This window comes from Cotesia typhae, unplaced genomic scaffold, assembly GCF_013202065.1.
Source record: "Cotesia typhae breed Kobodo isofemale line unplaced genomic scaffold, CoteBio_Ctyphae scaffold_13, whole genome shotgun sequence".
Lineage (NCBI taxonomy): Eukaryota > Metazoa > Arthropoda > Insecta > Hymenoptera > Braconidae > Cotesia > Cotesia typhae.
Genome location: NW_027423774.1, coordinates 6,434,046 through 6,453,476, shown reverse-complemented (window position 1 = coordinate 6,453,476; position 19,431 = coordinate 6,434,046). Strand labels below are relative to the sequence as shown.

The following is a 19,431-nucleotide window of genomic DNA, read 5'->3' as shown; positions in this document are numbered from 1 at the left end:
ATCTCCCTCCTCCCTCTCCTCAGCTCTCGGCCACTGCTCGAATCGGAGATACTATACACAGGAGAATAATAAATTAAAAAAAAGTAACAAAAGGCCCGATGAAAATAAACAACTTGAATTTTATAAAATAAAATATCATTCGCGTAACTCAGAAGCTTATTCTTCGCTTTTGTTTGTTACTCGCCGGTTCGCGTTTTTATATCCACGTCCCATATTATATCTCACACATACTAATAATAATAAATGATAAAAAAAAAAAAAAAAAGTACTCAGCACTTGTTGCGTTGATTTTTTTTCTAGCGGTAATAGAAAAATAAAATTTATTGTTAATTTTAAAGCAAAGATAAAAAACTTTCACGTGAAAGACAGTAGCCTTTCTATTCATACAATCTCCGGATTATTGACGTTGCGGTTTAGCGTTACTACCCAGTAGTACAAACGAACACTCGCATTAAATCTAAATAACAACAATAATTCGAGTTACGGTATGTACATACTGTATAGTACAGTATGTACACTTGATTATCGACGGAAGGCTGCTGGTTGATGGCTTATCCCCGAAAGCCCCGCGAACCCCGTGGGATAATTCTTTCGCGGGTTAGGTACTCTGTACTCTGTCAGTAAATCCGGGTACCGGGTACGCATTATAATGCATCATATCCGCGGTGCATAAGCTTTGCGGTAGACATCAAAGCACAACTACGTGATACTTGCTGGACGTCGTATTCAATAAAATAAAACAAATCGAGAAATTTTTCTTGCTTTTAGAAAATTAAACGCATCAATTAGAATATTTTATAGTACACAGAAAAAAAAGTTCACTTGAGCCAAGAAAATATTTTTCTTCCTAATTATTTTCTTGAGCGAAAAAAAAATTTTTTTTGACACAAGAAATTTCACTTCTTCCTACAAATTAATTCTCTTGCTGTAAGAAATAAGTATCTTGATCCAAGAAAATTTATTTAAGTCAAGAAAATCTTTTTGTTTTGAGAAAATTCAGCCTCTTGCTCCAAAAAATTTTGTTCTTGGTAGAAGTAAATTTTCTTGCCTTGAGAAAATTTTTTTCTTGCTCCAAAAAATTAAATATCTTGATACTAAATTTTCATTAATATTTTTATTGACTAACATGACAAATGGGAAGATCAAATAATATTGAATCATTTTTTTTTTTTCATTCAATATGTATAATTGCACGCTAAAATAATATAAAATGGACATCAAATATTCAAGAGAAAAATTTTTTCAAGTTGAGAAAAGTTTTTTCTCAGCTGAAGTAGGTGGCGCTGCTTCCCTAAAGTATCTAAAAATCTTGAACAAATATAAAAATTGTATCAAGTATTTATGATAATTTGAATTAAGAAAAAATGACTTCCACCAAGAATAGAATTTCAAAAAAAATTTTTACTCCGGCCAGCTGGAAATTTTGTTGAGCCAAGAATTTTGTTCTCCAGTCAAGAAATTTTTTTTTCTGCGTAAAAGTTTAAAAATTAATTTATTTCATCAGGATGAAATATTGATAATAAACTTTTGTTATTATTTATTATTATCGATAATGATATGGAGGTTCCAGAGGGAACAAATTGGATAAGATTGATGTGTATTGAAGGCTGATGTGCAGAATCTGGATAATAGAATAGATATTTGTACTTTTATTTGTGTTATTCTTGGCGATTCAATCTACAGATCAGGGTGGCGCCACTCGTGTATCGGCGTCTGGATAGGATTATGATGATAATGCTGGAAATAAACCTGATGAAGGTACCTATAGGATGAATGTACTTTGGTACAGTAGCTACTCAGCCGGTGGCATATAAACTCATCCTCATCCTCATCCTCTTTTTAAGGTTTAACGTGTTGTTCTGCGGGTAAACTTGAACGGGAGCCAACTTGGCAATCTAAAATTGTGCCGTAATAGGAGGGGAATAAAAGTATATTAAAGGCCCGAGCCAATCAGACAATGCATAAAACAAAGACGCCATGAAGCCAGATAAAAAAAAAGGGATTCCGAGTAATAAACAACTGTCGGATGGAGAGCGAGATCCTCGAGCGAGACTGAAGAAAGTACAAAGGAGCAAACAGGGTGGAGAAAATAATTCCGTATCATCTCAGATCTCTCGGCTTACTTTGTTTTTATTTTTCTTTAATTTATTTATTATGGTTATGATTATGATTATGATTATGATTATCTGTCTGGAAGTTTATGCAGAAGCTAAAGTCGGTGTGTGCTAACTAATGGCATTCAAAATTAGTCCTGCCGATCGCGAAATTGTTGGCGAGCCTTCCGCGAGGAGAGTCGGCACGAGTAGGTGCCGCGAGGTTACGAACCCGGTGGATCTCACCGCGCAGCCTTTCTGGGGTTGATGAAGGGGAGACCGAGCTCCCGGTTTTTAGGAGGTTCCGAGGGGCGGCCACAGTAGCGAGGACAAGTCCGCGAGACCACAATTGCGGGTTTCGTTCGATATTAGTTTTAGGTCTCTCGGTTTATATATTTTTTTATTTTTTTTATTTTTTTTTTTTTTTAAATGTTTTTATCGTTTATTATTGCTCTTGCTTTGTTCCAGTCGGTGAAACGCTTAAATTGTTATTACGATTAACTCTTTTTAGTGAATAAGTTTCCGGTTTTATTATTCTTGATCACGATTTTTAATTATTATTATTTCAATCAAAAGATTGCCTTTCTAATGCTTGTAATATATTTTTAATAGATATTGTCAATCAAACCATGTAATATAATATAATATAATATAATAAAAGTTAATTTATAAATTATTGGTGTAATTAATAAGCAATTTAATTGTATATTATAGAAGAAATTTGATTGAAGAGATGAGTAATGATAATGGTAATAAAAATGAATAATAATAGAAATATATATAATAATATTTACGTAAATATGTAAAATATGATCTTTGACATGTGTAAGGTACGTACAAATATATATATATATATATATATATATATATATATATATATATATATATATATATATATATATTGTGAAATAGTTTAAGTTTAACATGACGTGAAGATGCGTCGATTAGTTTATTAAAACTTTCGCAATAATGGTTGTTCTTTCTGTTGGCTCAACAGAACAGCAAGTTAGTAGTATTAACTTTTATGCTGGTGTTTACTGTTTATGGAGGATCATCTGTTGAGTCTGTGTGTTGTGTGTTAGCATTGTGTAGAGGTGAGTTAAGTCAACGTAAACGATAAATTATGTGTTTACAATATGAATAGAAATTATTTTTACAGGAATATTTATATATACATATCTTCTGCTCGGTGAATTTTATTTTAAAATATTTTTTAAAATTTAGTTTTTAGGATATTATTGTGATTTACTATACAGGATAATTTTTAACTCAAGAGGAATGCGTGTGTGTAAGCGTAGATAGAAGCAATAGACGAGTTAAATGATGCGAGTTTCGTTTACTTACGCAAATATATTTACTTACATTCACTTGACGTCGTGAAACTAAAATCTAACGGGTGAGTTAACTGTGTGCAGTGGAAGCGAAAGCGACACGGGTCGATGAATAAATTAATTGTGATGCACTTTGTATATATACGACTTTGTTGATGATAAGACTTTGCTTTAAGAGATTTATTTTTTTATTAAAAAATATTCTTTCTAGTAATTCTACGATTATTCATTGTTATTATTCAAAGCTTGTTTCAAAAATTTAAATATTTATTTTCATCTTTTTTTTATGCAAAGTCTTTTTTAAATTTTTATAATCGACAGTCATGTTTAACTTTATAATTAGATTTAAAATATCTAAAATAGACTAATTTTTTTTTAAATAAATTTTAAGTCATCATTTTATTTATCATTGTACGAGTCAAAGATCTTGACTCTAATCTTTGATTAAATGTCAGACGCGCTTACATAAGTGATCTAAACAATTTTTGTTATCACAATTTAAGCGTTTAAATAAAAAAATATAAAAACTTTGATCCGGAAAATAATATTTAACATTTAATATCAGTATTTGCATTTATCTGTTTAATTAATAAAAGGAGGGCGATAAATAACCGGCAGAGTGATAGTGAAATAAACGGCAATTATAAAATAAAATATCTAGATATGAATGTGAGGAAAAATGATGAAAGGGAAACAATATTCCCGAGTGAGATTGCAAATAATAATCCAAGGTGGTATGATTGATAATCGATCTCTGGAGAACCCCATATACATTAATACTTAACCTCAGTAAAGTCCATAAGTCTGAAACGTATTAAACGAAGATGAATTCGTTCCACACCGAGGCCTAATTGTGCACAGCCAGTGGTCCAGTCTCGATAGCTCGCGTATAAGGGGTTATACACATTACATTTATAATATATCTGGTCTGGTACCTCATATACGTTCTCCACGCCCCGATAGCTCGCTTTAAATTCAGCTCTCTCATGACTAAAGACCATAATGCCGTATGTTATCTCTTATGTGTTATGTGTTATAATATCACTTGCAAAGAATTACCGCTTTTTAAAATACTTTTTGTTTAATGAAACCAGTGACCCCCTATCGATTGCCGAGGATCGACATCGATCCTTGTCAGCTCTCGATTATTTCCCTCCGTACCGGCCATAAATCCTTAAACTGATTTCTGTTTTATTCCATTTTCACTCAAACTTTTTCATTGTACTCACAATAAAAGTTTCTTTATTCAAATCTTTTATTACAATTAATAATAATAATAATAATAATTTAGGTATGAAGATTGATAGACATTCAGAATGAGGAAAAAAATATCAGTATTATATTTTATTTGGACTACAAAAGAAAAAATAAATAATTTTAGAGGATACGCGAGTTCTACAATAATTATTTATATTTTTTGTCTGGCCATTATTCCTTCTGATAATCACAACCTCGTTAGGCAATACGTTTTTATCTACCTGCTACACTATTGTGTCTACCTTTAATTCTTGTTCCCTCTTTCCTGTTGATCTCTCCCTTCATTTTTTAATTAAGAAAAAAAAAAACTAAAATTCTGACGGCTTCGATCATGATCGATGGATCTATCGATTGTTTTTAACAATCAACCCGTCAATCGCGACGCCGTCGGTGTCAGACCTCTTGTAATTGGCGGTGGCCAAAATCATCTGAACTTAAAAAATATTCAAGAATAACTGACGCAGAGAGAGAGAGAGAGAGAGATGAAAGGAAAGAGGTATTTACTCAACAAAGAGACGGGAAATTATCGAACGTCCAATAGACATGTAATTATAACATTTTGACTCACATATTACATTCGTATTTTGCTTTGAACTGGTTGCTTCTTTATCATCAATCATTTTTTTTTTTTTTTTTATTTTCGAGCCTCAAATTAAGTCTATTAGCTATTAAGTGGAATGATTTATTTATCGGTAGATTATTTATGAAATCCTTTCATCATTTAAATTATATCAAACTATTATTTTATTCATTTTTCATAAATAATTTAATTTCTTTTAAAATGACTTAAAATTAAGAAATTTTGTTCGATAATTAGAATAAATTTGAAGGTAAATAATTATATTTTTAATTCAATTAAGAAAATTAAAATACCGACGAAAAATTCTTGAAATATTTTCCGATAATAATTTAAATATTTGATTGAGCAGCCGCCCATAATTTTTATAGTAATTAAAAAAATAATTGTTACATAATAAAACGAAATTTTGAGTGTATTGTAGTTGTTAAGAACCCCAAGAGTGACGTGTTGGAAATACAAAACACGATTGACTCGGATCGTGGATGCTTGTAATGCATTGAAAAGGATCATCATTGACAGACGTTAATAAATGACAGAGCACAGGTGGGTGGCTCGTTTCGAGCTCTTTTAAAAGTTTAACAGCGCAAGAGCAACCAATTATCATATTATCCTCGTTTGTAACTACAAATTGAGTTACCCTTGCGCGAAACCCGAGTGTCAGATATAAATCTTCTCTATGTAAGTAGTTCATCTTTAAGAAGTTAACCTCAACTATCAAGTACGATGATTGACATCTTTGCTGAGATCAAGAAATACTAACAAAGTGATAACCCGATATCACACTCATTATTTATATAAATATTTATTTATTTATTTATTACTGTTACCAAAAGTATAAAGAGAAACTTTATTATTTATTATTTAAATATTTAAATATTTGTTAAAGCAGAGGGAGCGGTAGAGGCGTAAGCATAAATGAAAGTAAAGATGATGTTAAAAAAAATCTAGAAATATTACATTAAAGTCAAACAGAATAAGAACGGCCTAATTATAGACGAACAAGAGAAAGGATGATACGCCCTGTGAACTTGGGAGCACTGTCGTTATGTTAGGACATACTATTTTATGATGTTAATGATATTTAGTAACCTTGCCGTGGAAAAAGTGAAAATATATAGAAATGTTTATTATGTGTTCAGCCTTTTCGACGCTCACCGGTAATCGTTTGATATTCGAAGATTTTTTTTTTATATTTATTACCATTTCGGTCATTAGTGTCTTCTGACTAGTGACCTATTAAGAATTTTTGGGTCGTGAGAAAGGGACAATCATTTAGAGTAAATATTTTTTTTTTTTTTTTTTTTTTTTTTTTTTATTTATGTACCAAGAAAACTTTTATACTTTTATCTCGACAAACATTTTCTTAATTGCTTTATTTCGATTTACAATAGACGGTCGGATGTCATATGTCGGATGGGTTTAATTAATTTCGGCACTACCTATTGATTAATTCAAAGTGTCGTAAGGTAGAAATTTTTCTGAAAGGTTAAAAATCTCTTCGTTGAGTAATTACTTGTGGTTTTATCTAATCACCCGGTCATAGGTCTCAATTAATAACTATTTATAGTATAAAAACTCCAAAATTATACATTTTAATTAAAAAAATATTTTTTTTTTGTTAATTAGAAAAAAAAAGGAAATACAGGTGTCAATAGAGTTTAGAGTTCGTGTGAGAAAAAGACAAATTATTAGCAATATCCTGGCGACACTCCTTGGTTTGTTTCCGACATAGTCAGACAACTGAGGGAATCGGATTAGCATAAATCCTCGTGGGAGGACAATGAAGCCTAATGCGAAAGTGAATACTGCTGGATAGGATACATACACTCTTGGATCTTAGAGAGACTGTGAGTGTGTTAGTCTACGGTGCATTAAATACAAACGAGAGGAGTAAAGAGACTGACTTTTAAAACAATGCTATGACTAAATAAAAAAAAAAAATTAAATATAAATTCATAAATATTGTTTAAAAAAAAAAACATTTCATCAATTACCGGTAGTGTATCTACGAGTGTTGAGCTTCCTTTGCTGGTGTTTCCATTTAGGGGCAGAGAAATAATATTGTAATGTGTATTGAGGCCGTGTTCCAATTACTCAATAACCGGGAGAGACGCTTGCACCCACCGATTCGTAAAAACTAAACAATTGAATAGAATAGAATGGAGCAAGAGTAAGAAGAGACGAGATGCAGCAGCTTTTAACGCCCCTGTGCAGTGCTCATGTGATATAACACTCGACAATCGAATCTGTGGGTGGGTAACAAACCATTTACCTGATGATGCGTGACTCGTCTTTTTACTCAACTGTTATTTCGACATTTATTATTTATTATTTCATTCATTCACTTTTTAATAAATTGTATTGTTATGTTGTAAATTAACAGAAAAAAGGTTAAGTTAAGCTAAGAGCATTTTGGTCGTCTTGAATTTTTTCGAACTATAAAAAAAATTTTTTTTAACAGTAGAATTAAAAAAAATTGAATTTAAAAATTCAAAATATTTTATATTTAAATGAGAAATAATTTAATTTTAATAAATTATCCATTAAATAATTTTTTTCTAAATTTTCGGTAATTATTTACAAGTGGGGTCAATCATTTCAATTTTTATTGAACGAAATTTCTATTTGATTTTATTGACATACTTGAAAAAAAAAAGTTTGGAAAATCCAAATGAGCATGCCTTAAGCGCTCATAATATACATAAATATGTTAAAAACTACATTCATAATTCTTTTCTTATATTTATATTTAAATTTTCAAGACTTGAAATTCATTTAAATTTTATAACATATACTCAATGCGATTCGAGCGCTCTACCGCTTCCGATGGGTGCATTAAAAAAAAAAAAAAAATTTTTAGGCGAGAGTAGAGCATACCTGCGCGCTCTGCGCTTAAGGCATGCAAAAAATGTAATAATAAAATGAAAGAAAAAAATTTTTTTTTTTGTTCGTTCATTTCTTTTTCTGAAGTAATGGCGTACTTTTTTTTCTCTCATTTTTCTGATTTTAGACAGTAATAAAAATGCGTGAATGATAGTTTTCACGCTTAAGGCCTGCAATTTTATGTTCGATTTAATGATAATAAAAACATGCAATTATTTTTTTTTCTAATATTTCTAATAATTTTTTAATAATAATAGCGAACAAAGTTTTATATTTTCTTTGATTTTATTTTATATGATGAAATTAAATCAATAATGGAATATGACGATTATTTCGTGTATTCGATTTTTTTGTTTTTTGAATTTTCCCGCGAGCAGTATTATCCCCTCTGTAGATCGAGCTGAAGGAAAATTTTAACCGATGATAAAACAGTTAGTTATTATACCATCATTTACGTATAGTTGCGGCTTGTTTATAGTTATTGCAATCCTGTCTTATGAAAAATAATATAAATTATGGCTGCCGAAATCGCAGAAAAGTAACAGAACTGACAATCGAAAAAAATTAATTGTATCAAAACGGAATTATTTTGACTCGCAATTTTAACAAGGGTTCTGACAAACATCCTCAGGAATAAAATTAAAAAAAAATTTAATCATAAAAGTGATTTTTGACAAAGTTGTAGTGTTATCAAGCCCAGTGCTCCCGTGAATACCAAGCACATATTCATTTAATTCATCAAAAAAAGGAGTTTTTTCTGAGAACTCTTAGTTAATCGATAAGAAAATTTTTTTAACATGTTCGGGAGTTATTATTATTTATTTCAATATGCTTTTTATCCATAATTTTTTTCGTTAAAATTATGAAAATCACGTTTTACTCAAAATCACGATTTTTAGGCGAGAGTAGAGCATACCTGCGCGCTTCGCGCTTAAGGCATGCAAAAAAAAAAAAAAACGTTAATTATCACAATTTTAACAAATTTTACAAGTTTAAAAAAAATTATAAATTTTTTAGAAAATTGTGATATTTAACTTTGTTTTTTTAATTGTTCATTCTTTTATGTACTTTTCGAAAAAAATATATATAAAAAAAATCAAAAGAAAATAAAATATAAATTTTATACAAAAACATGAGAGCCAAAATTTTTTCCAACTATTGAAGGCAAAAAAACTATCGAAATGTTTATTTATTTATTTATTTTTTTTTTTTTTTACGACATTTTTTATCATAAATTCGTCGTAAAAACAAGCAGAATAAAAAAAAATTTGAAAATGTCAATTTTTTGCTTAGTTATGGCCCAAAATGGGGTTGACCCCACTTGTAAATAATTACCGAATTTTCTGTAGATAAAAATATTGTTCTCGAGCCAAGATAAATTTTTGAAAAAAATAATTGACAAAATGAAAATAATCCAGTGCAATAAAGTACTGTAGATTGGATAATTATCCTGAAGTAGAGTTAAAGTACACAGAAGTGTGATACCCAACAAGTAAAGACTCGACATAACAGCTGGCCGATCGGTATCTTAGTAAGCCGATGGTATCTGATCGCGGAGGAGTTTGCTAACGATATATATCTAACGCGTGATATCTGCCCAGTATAAATAAATTAGAGACCCTTAACTCACAGAAGTACAGAACGACTTACTCGGCAAGAACAGTGTGAATAAAAACATTTAAAAAAGCCCACCCTCAAACAAATCGCTTAATTGATAGATACAACGGTAACGGTCTCGCTCGAGTTACCGTAGTTATTGCCGGATTGTGTGTGCGATGCCGGTGTTAAATATTCTACACCTCATACTTTATACCTCGGGATAGAAACACGCTAGATCCAGAGCTAGAGCCCGAGCCAGATAGATAGATGGCGAACATTGATACAGAAACGAGACAAGGATAGTCAACTCCCGAGAGAATAGAAAGAGAGATTATTGCTCAGCTTTTCACGATCCTATTTATTGCTCCTATCACTCCGTTAATATCGCTGGTACATTAATACCAATTCCTCCTTGACGCGCTTTTAAAATATATATATCTATATATATATATATTTATATTGATAATATCGTCGCTCTATACATTATGTAACGGGTAGCCAATTACCGGGAGTTTGTCGGTGGTTTATCATGACTTAAGATGATGATCCATCTCACAAGATATTTTCACGAGCTAATTATGAGAATTTTATATATTATATTTTATATTATGTACCTTTTTTATATTTATCATCTACGATATTATTAATTATTATTATCATCATCATTATTTTTTGATCCTATCCTTTAGCTAACTATCCTGTTATTTTATATTATACGATAGAAAGTATTTTATCATTTTGTTTAATCGCTAATTTAATATTTCAGAAGAGAAGAATTCAAAAGTGAGCTTGTGAAAATTTATGTGGGTGACAAATTATTTTTTAAAAACAAAAATAAATAATTCTCACTATCACCCACGAGCAGGGGTGAGGCTTGTCCCTGATACTTGACTAGACATTGTTGACCGCGTTTAAACACTGAATTACGAAACTCGGCCTGCCATATAATGTAATACCAATACATAATATATAAATGTATATATATATATATATATATATATATATATATATATATATATATATATATATATATATATACCCGCCCTAAGAGCAGAGTTTATTAGTCACCGCTTGGCTGCATGGTATATAGCCAACAGGCGTAATGGGAGAGCCGAGATGTTGTTGATCGCCAGAGAATGAATCACTGGTTACTTAATTTAACCTGACAGAGAACATTTAAATTAAACGTTCCTAATATTCGCACGGTTTTGTCAACAAACTTCCGGCTCGAGGCTCAGATACTTTATCAGTAGTCGGAATAGAATGAGTCAAGTCACCCTCAGAAGTCTTTTAGGCTATTCGGATGACTTGAGACTTTCAGCAGTACGCAACTAATGTTTTCTGTTTTCTGTTTTCTTGGCTCAGCTCCCTGTTTATGTTTTATTATGTGTGTTCAGACCCCAGAGTACCTACAGCATCATCGCGTACGTGGACCGCGGTGTTTGCGGGCTCGCGGTTCCCACGGGCCACTGTCGGGAGGAGTAGTTGTTCTTTTCGAGACTTAAAACACGGCAATCAGTGTAACTGCTTCTGCGGGAGTACCATACTTTATATTATCCCCTTGCACGTTAAAATTATTCCGAAATAAAAGTATTAAATTACGAGCCACAAAGCACTGCAAACCAATTCAAACTACGCTTATTTTTTCAGTGGTTGATAAAGATTTTTTTTGTTTTTTTTTTTTTTTTTATTACAAATCTGTATTAAACATTTAGATGATGATCTGTTTAAAGAAAATTTTCGGTAATTATTTATAACACTGAAGTTGACAGATGTTAAAAACTTTTTTAGAATTTTATAGCAATTAAATTATTAAAAAAAAAATTAATTAAAAAGTTTCACATGTGAAAATTAATAAAAATTACAAGTGAAAATTTTTAGAAGCATTTTTTTATTGTAATTAATTTGTTAAAAAAAATTTTTAAATTGACAGCTGGCCGCTAATTTCCGTATTATAATTATTTACAAGTGGGATCCACCCTATTTTTGGCCATATCTAGGTGAAGAATTAACATTTTTTTATTATTTTTATTCTGCTTGTATTTACGGCGCATTTATGATAGAAAATATCCTGAAAGGAAAAAACAAAGAATTCAATAGTTTATTTGCCTTCAAAAGTTGGAATAAATTTTGGATCTCATATTTTTGAATAAAATTTCTATTTCATCTTTTTTTGATGTTTTTGGTATATTTTTTTTGAAAAGTATATAAAAAAAAAAAATTTTTTTTAAAATTTGAATGTCACAATTTTTTTAAAAATTAATAATTTTTTTTGAAAATTTGTGAAATTTGTTAGAATTGTGGTTTTTTTTTAACTGTTCATTTTTATATGTATTTTTCAAAAAAAAAATATATATCAAAATTTTCCAAAAAAAAATTTTTTTCAAAAAAATTAAAATTAAAATGTTAGACCCCACTTGTAAATAATTACCAAAATTTCTAACTAATTAATTACTGTACTTTTTTTTTAATAAAAATTTTTAAAAAATGCAGAGTCAAAAAATTTAATAATTAAAAAGTCGATTTGTTTTTAAAATTTGAAATAAAAATAAAATAAGATAAAGGGAGGTACAAAGGTTAAAAATAATGAATGAAAAGGGACGAGAATCCGGAATTGAGAGCCGCTGGCCGGTGCGTCTGACCTACGACCCCTCGCCCACACGAGTAAGCCGTAGGCATATAGTAAGTATCAGCGCGCAATAATCGAGTAAATGATAAAAAGGAATTTAAAAATGAAAAAAGATAAAATACTATTGGGTTTATAAAATAAAAATAATAAAATAGATAGAGCCAACTCGTAAAATCCAGTAATTCAAGAATAACAGCAAAAATAAAAGCTGAGTTACGATTTAGTATTAACTATTAAAATTACCTCTGGACACTAATAATTTTTTATTAAGACCGGAAACGAGCTTAAGAGTCCTCCGAACTCGAAGAAGACCCGAGAGGAGGTCCTTAACTCTATCTTTACCTCTACTTCTACTTATATAGAGATATTTTAAATAAATTACTAACGATCATCGTGAATTATAGTAACGGCGTACAACAACACAACAGCATCGAGGATCCAGGATCCAGCATCAGCATCAGCATCAGCACCAACCAATACAACAACTTACAGCCAGCAACTAACTAAGAACAACAAGAGTGAGGAGTACTATCAAAAGAGCATTCCCGAAAAACCGGATCGCCGATAATTAATTGCCATTGGGTGGACAGAATACCAAGAGAAATTAACGGTGGGGACACACTATACTACTCTATTCTACCAGCAGTACCATACACTTGTCTCTCGACTCATTTTAGTTTTTAAAAACTAATATCAACTCTCTTATTCTTTTTCTTTCTTATTTATTACTTTTACTCTAACTCTAATGCTCATCCGTAACAAGTATACAGCAGAGACGGCTCATCGGGTGACCTCAAACCGGATTACCAGACCTTTTTTTGTACTCCTAGTTTAATTTTTTGTTAATATACAAGAATAAGCTCCCCCTAAATCGAGTTTATCGTAGAGATAGGTCTAAAAAGATACGGCTACTATACTCCCGATTCTGTCCAAGGTTATCATTAACTTTGACGCGATTCAATTCTTGTGTTATATCGTCTAAATTAAAAAAAAAAATTCTATCAGTTAGCAGAGATCCCGAGATATACATTATAATAACGACTAATAAAAATAACGGACGCTTAATGATTAATTCTTAGAAAGTCCTAATAGTTATTCTGATTTCTAGCTATGATTCACCATTGACGATCTACTAACTTTAATAATTATTATAATTAAATTTATATCAAACTGTTTTAATAATAATTTAATTGATTTTAATCTCGAACAATATAACCATCCGGCAAACGTTTATTATTATTAATAGAAGCATAAACATAAATAGAAAGAGAAATGCTATTAAATAAAATAAATTCTCGGTTTTTTTGTTTCAATACGCTGGTAACCGATTTTAGCGAGTTCTCAGTGGGATCGTGAATCACGATAAATCAAATCACGATAAATAAATCTAGAGTAAAGTAAGGAGTTTAACAGTAGAGGGCAAATCATCACGAAGTACTGGAGTTTAACTTGGACAATCATCGGGTGGATCTTTGATGTATATATATGTAGGTATTTACCGATAATGTATAATGTTGAATGTTGATTTGAGAATACCCGGGATAGAAGTGGACTCTAATTTTCCCGTGTAAATCGTTGGTAATACATGACGTCATCGTACATCAGAGGTAAAGCGCTGATTGGGTGCGAGAATTGGGCCCCGCCAATTACTGGGTGACCTGTATGGATTTATGGGGTCAGTCGTAACTCATGCTTGAGATTGGAACCACCTCGGACCTCGATTCTTCTTTCAACCTGTTTCAACTAACTCATCCTCCATCCTCCGCTAGCCGAACCAAGCACCAAGTAATAATAATACCACCAGCTACGGCGACGAGTTAAAATGTATTAAAAATGATAAAAATATTTATAAATATAAATTAAAATTACAATATTTACAAGTATAATATTTATTAATTTACTGGGAACTTAAAATCAACTGACGGTAAATTACAGTCTCGAGGTATCCACAGCCCGCAAAATTATTTTATAAGCAAACAGTTGTTTCCATTATTTTGTTGTTATTTTACTTAACAGCAAAGTTCTCATCGTAATCGTGTAAAAGAAATGAAATTTTTCCCCTACTGTGATCTATTATTCTACAGGATAAGTTAAAAAACTTTCTCGTGGATTAAAAGAAAAAAAAAATTCTCAGTGGGTTCAAGTGGTTTGGTGGTTTTATTTCTTTTGTTTGGTTTTGTTGCGCTGGATACGTAAATGATCAGTAGAATCTGAGAATTTAAATGAGAAAGGATGCAGGGCAACCGAGAAGTGAGATCGGCTTGTTATTAGGTCTCGCGACGATAACAACATCTTCACCGAGTTATTGTTACTGCTGGTGTTGTTATAAAAGAGATGGTGATGATATTTACACCACAGATAGATAGAATGATTCAGACGGCAGGCCACAAAGCCAATCTCGATTTACGAATAACTGAAATACGTCCGTATATTTATATTACAGAGAGTTAGTACCGATTTCCCTGATCTTCTCGGATAAAAACGGTCTACACTGATAATCAGCGAATTGTCTGATCGTGCTTAGTCAAAATAATATGCTCGAGAACGGCGATAACTCATCTCCATCCAGTTAGACGATAGTTAGTCTGTCAAAGATCCAGTGGTTGTAAATACAGACCGTCTAATGAAAAATACTGACATAGTCAGTGGATGAAAGAAGGGAAAGAAGGAGCTGAAGAAAAAATAATAATTTCCATTTGCATTGTAATAAATATGTCGACAGGTGTGCAGGCGAAAAGACATAGGCTAATTTGAAATCCGGTGAGAGACTCGCTGGTGGCTGGTCTCAGATGTAGCCGAAGCAAGGCGTGGGTGAGACTTGCCACGTCCTCGGGAATAGACACTACGAATCGAGAACCAGCGACAACGAGAGAAACGCATTGCAGGATCTTAAGGAGAGCCAAGAGAATACCGCTCAGCTCAGCTGGTCGAGATCGGCTCACGAATATATTCATCTGAATGCAACAAAGAAACTCTTGAAACCAATAATGCAAGAGTAAGTGATTCTCGCGCCCGAGGCTAACTATGTCGGGTATCCTGTGCTGGTATCCAGGTTGAAGGCTGGGCTAATATACAAGGGAATAAGAAAGAGTCTAACAGTTCCTATCCGAGGAGATCCTGAGAACAATCGGACCTACCGGCTGGTGTGGGCGAGCACCAGAAATGTGCATTCCTCTAACTCGAGCGATTCCCTACGGCACCCTGACCACCTTCGTTAGAACTCGAATTAGAATTAGATTTCACTGAGAGGAAATTAGCTATTCGCACGTTTAATTATCAATTGACACTAAATTAGTCACGGTGGAATTAGCGCCTGATACAAAAGGAATAAATGAATAATATTGAGTTTAAGCGAAAGTTGAAGTAATTTCTGGTTCCGAGCTGTGTGGAAGTAATTCGACCTCAGACCTGTCTGCGTTTATGATGCATGCGTGAGTTTCTCCTTTGCGTACGAGTAAAGTTATCCGCTGAGTCGAGTACGGCGTATGTATATTAGCGGCCGTTTCCCACGGAGGTAGAAGAAGGGTTGAAGACGTTATGTCGGGTATTAAGGGTACCGACTTAGTTGAGATTTCTGGATTAAGCGGATCCACGAGTTTGATAGTAATGCTCTAAACTTATAAGGCAACACAATGGATACTACATTTGGCATTAAGGTGCTACGTGATGTCCGCGTTAACGTCATGAGTGAGTCGTTTGGCTCGAGTTTTTTCTAGGTCTGCCATTTTTTTACCCGAGATTTTGCATCGATAGAGACCTTCAGCAGTCTTTTTCTTCTTGCAATAATTATGATGATGATGATGTCTTTGATGTTCTAAGTAGTATTCCAGCCGACTTTGCATCACATGTGATGATCCCGAGCCGGCATACCATATAGACAGTTCCGAACGGAATGAGGAAAGTTTGATGATCTGTACGCGTGATTACCATGCCAAGTGTCTTAAACTCTTTGGAATTTAAAAGATTGTCTTACGCTGACAGTCATACGTGAGCTGAAGAATATATATATATATATATATATATATATATATATATATATATATATATATATATATATATATATATATATATATATATATTTATATGGGTTACAAATGAATGCTTTCCGATGGTGTATTATTTGATCGTAGATCACTGAGATCTCGGTAGGCTCAGTACATTGGCAGAGGAACGCACTGGGAACTAAGACACTTACTGTTAAAGTTAAGTGTAAATCAAGATTCTGCGTAGGAAGAAAGCGCTGCTGGTGTTTTAGTATTTTTTTATCGGGCAAGTGGAACTGAGAATAAGTCTCTTGTTGTTTTGTTGCCTCTTCTTCTTCTTCTTCTTCTTCTTCTTCTTACTCTTCTTTAGCTTCAGATGTTGCTGTTGTCCTCCTTAGTACTGTTACTTGTTCGTCTTCTTGAGGTTGTTCGGAGCGCATCAGCTGGCTGACAAGGCGTATAATTAACCCCTAATGACGCCGACATAAATCCATCTCTTGAGTCGTATCGGTGAAGCAAGTCTAGAAAAGCTTTATTGGCGAAATCACCCGGCTAACATTGGAACTTTGTCTACTGTCATCTATTTTCCATCGTTACTCTTTGCACCGTTGTACCTAACCGTTCCTCGAGCACATTCACGTCCACGAACAACATGACTCGGCTGATTCATCCAACTAAACCTTCACTGAATACCCGGTTAAATATTTTATTTGTTGCCCTTTGCTGCCCATTATTATATTTATTATTATTATTCCTGTCCTATAAACTTGTAATTAATATCCACATTTATTATACTTTACTCACTTTAACATTGACGCTGTACGTACACCCTTGAAGATATTTTATTTTATTATATTTCCTCGATAAATACGACAATCTAATGATTACACGTGTCCTACTACAGCAATTACAATAACAATAACATCAACAACAAATAATATATGTGTTTTTCTTTAGTGCTCATCAGTGTAATATACAATATATCATATATCATATCTAACGACGATGTTGCGTTATGAAATAATAATAATAAAAAAATAGTAAATTAAAACTAGTAATTCTGGTCTCTCGGATTGATTGCAATTATATTCACACAAGCTGGTACTGCGAGCCCGGATTTTCCTCACAGTCATAATATCAGAGCATAATTATAATCACTCCTCTCTCTCTCTCTCTCTCTCTCTCTCTCTCTCGTTCCCTCCACGGTAATTTTCCGTTTGATTTGCTTACAATATATTAAATACAAAGTTAGATTATATTCTCAGAAAATCATTAAGCATATCAATTTATATGCCGAGTTGTTGAGAAAAAAATAAAATAACAACACTTATTAACAAGATCCACCAGTGTATCAACATCAACGAGATTAAAAGTTAACGAGATAGAGGTATAAGATTGAGAAAAAAAAATATTTAATTACTAATGTGTTTATTTAATTGTAAATAATCGAGAGTGAGCCTCTGATCTCTGATTTAATCCTTTCTCATATTGATCTCACAATAACTCACTCGTTAAAGAATAACTCAAGAGCCGAGGAATTATCCCAAGAAAATAACGAGCATTCATTTATTTAATGCTCGATTTGCACCTCGTTCACAATATAAGTTAAGTCTCTGAGTACATCCGAACTTTAAATCGAACATGCTCTGTCCATTCGCGTGTGCTTTGAGAAACGATCTCAAAATTAGCGAGCAAGGGAAGAAGAAGATAGGAATCGAGGGCGCGAAATTGTGAGAAGATAAAAAAAATAATATTTTCTGATCTTCTTCGTACTATTAACTTGGTTATATTTTTATTTTTAATACACGGATCCATTTATAAGAGTGTTATCGTGCATCAGAGGATCCACGCTCAAACCAATTACGTTTTCAGAGCCGGAAAAGCCCAGCCTTAAATTACAATCCGGCGTAAGATAAAGAAGCAAGCCGAGTACGAGGAACAAAATTGTATAAAGTATAAAGGGGTTTTGTTTTGTTTTGTTTTGTTTTGTTTTATTTATTTTGTTCTTCTCGGTTAAAAAATAAGGAAGGAGCAGCAAGAAGAGCATGGCCTTTGGGGAGAGTTGCCTGCTGTTGTTGGCTGATACTCGAGAGCAGCTTTTAAGCTCGTACATCACTCCGTCGGTTACGCCTCTTGTATTTGCTTAGTCGTGCTCGGGGGAGGCACCGAACGAGGCGGCGATGAAACAATTAATAATATACGCTCGCGCGTGAGTCGAGACCGCGAAATTCATGTAGATGATGCTACGGCCTTATAAACATACTCGTACTTATATTTATACTGGTAACGTTAAATGTTTTGTTGTGTGCACTAGTACACGGAAGGTGCATTTTTAAAATTCATTTTTTATGACATGGATTAAATTAATGCCTTGTTTGTTTAATTTATTGACTGGACAAAAAATAATAAATACTATTATCATTATTATTATTTTTTTTTTCCGCAATCCACTCGCTGGACATTTTTTCTGTTTATTTATTTATTTTTCTGGGGTTATCTTGATTAAAAGTTTATGTTGAGATAATTGTTTTATGAAAAGTGGTATCAGGTCATGTAAACAGGTCCCGAGAATAAATTTTAAGTATATATATTTATATTATAATATACGTATAGAAAGCAACCGGCAACTGGCTGTGTCCCACTCCCACGACAGCCCCCTAGGGAGTCGTTTTGTATCCTCCATGTCGTCTTAGTCGTTATCAAATTATCATCCTCGTGCAAATTCTCGTGGTACGATTTTGATACACACCAACACCGCCCACCCTCACAATACTCTCCCGCCATAGGGTCCACGGTGGGCGTCGTTGTAATTAATTTCCCCTCGATAATTAAGATATCCCCTCGAATTGCTCCGGGCTCCATATACCAATATAATAAAACGTTATTATTTAATCTCTTATTTATTTTATTTTTTTTGCTCTACTGGATTTTTATTTAGTTAAAATATTGTAGAAAAAAAAAAAAAAAAAAAAATGAGCAATTTCTGGAGGATGAAAACTTTGCTGATATACATGTACTGATGGTGGTTGAAGATGATGTGATGTAGATGGAGAAAGACAAGACAGCTTTAAGATGA

The 19,431-nt window shown here is 32.5% G+C and overlaps 1 long non-coding RNA gene across 4 annotated transcripts in view; it reads right to left on the bottom strand.

Moving 5' to 3' along the window:
• The window catches only part of LOC141535105 (uncharacterized), a 232,519-nt gene extending 218,570 nt beyond the window's left edge, over nucleotides 1–13,949 (bottom strand). For 3 of the 4 annotated variants that reach the window (XR_012480550.1, XR_012480553.1, XR_012480551.1), the window contains exon 1: nucleotides 13,872–13,949. This is a non-coding gene — a long non-coding RNA (uncharacterized LOC141535105). Of the gene's footprint in view, nucleotides 1–3,455; nucleotides 3,519–13,871 lie in introns of those variants that run through there. The other variant, XR_012480552.1, reaches the window with a different exon arrangement.
• Between the last annotated feature and the right edge of the window lie 5,482 nt (nucleotides 13,950–19,431).